Raw genomic sequence first — 1,166 nt, 5'->3', positions numbered from 1 at the left:
AGAATAATTTATGCATTATTATTTGTACATTTGCCCAAAAGCAGTAAAAATTACTTCCTTGGGCAATCTAGTGTTAAATCTGATAAAATTAAATACCACGTCATCGTCGAAACCCTGAAGCTGCTGGTCCGGGAGCCTCTCGTAAACGACTTGACCCAATCCACCGTTGCAGGTTGTTTGCCCTGAAAAGGCACACGCATAACAGCGACGATAATTATCGTCCCATTGAGGAATGCGTTCAATGACAGTTTTCTCGTAAATAGATATATTATTGCTTCCTGTTTCGCGTAAAAATCAGGTTACTTCCTTTACGACACGAGAGAATTACGCGATTTTTATCGTCCACGGTTTAATTTCTCTACGCGGCATAAGTGGCACGTACCAAGCGGCGATACAATGGGATGAAACGTGATTTCGCAATCGGACAAGTGACATCACTCTCTGCGCGCTTCATCGTCATTAACTTTGCATCCGGTGGCGAGTTAACCGTATCCACGTGTATTCATATTAGAATATTCAAGTATAGTTCGTCTGATAATCAAATTGGATTTTGAATCAGATTTACCACTCACCGTTTACTACCCTTAGGGTGGCGAGCACGGAGATGGATTGCAGAAGATGTGATATGTTACTTCTCTTCATCTTCGATGTTAGTATCGAGTAGTCATCCCAACGGAATTCTGAAATATACATTCACATGCTCGTCGAAAAGATACCGGACTAACTAATAATGTGATGGTTGAAAGTTGGAATCACGGTTCGTTGGGTTTACGGGCGTGTGGCTGGGACCTTTTACCGCGTGTACTACGTGCACGCGAGCCGTACAGAGAAAAGGTTGACGGGGGTGCGAGCGTGTGGAGGTGTTCAGGGTGAGTGCAGCTCAGGAATCCCGTAAAACCTTGCGCGCTGTCCACTTTAAATACGTTGTATAGATTCTATATCATTTTTATTTTTCTAGTATCAATTTCTTAGTTTTCTAGTATCAATTAGTATTCTTTTGTACTTGTAGTCTGTCTCACTAAGTTAAGTTTCAAGAAATCCTGATGAAATATCTTCAATCAAATTTGTAGAATACCTGTCTCCATCCAAGTATTGGTCTGTCAATTATATTTGTTACGTTATATTATAAATAAAAGAAATGTCGAATATTATTAGGTGAAGTAAAA

Source organism: Ceratina calcarata, unplaced genomic scaffold (assembly GCF_001652005.2).
Source record: "Ceratina calcarata isolate Rehan_Ccalc_2016 unplaced genomic scaffold, ASM165200v1 scaffold139.2, whole genome shotgun sequence".
Lineage (NCBI taxonomy): Eukaryota > Metazoa > Arthropoda > Insecta > Hymenoptera > Apidae > Ceratina > Ceratina calcarata.
Note: the sequence above shows the minus strand (reverse complement) of the source record.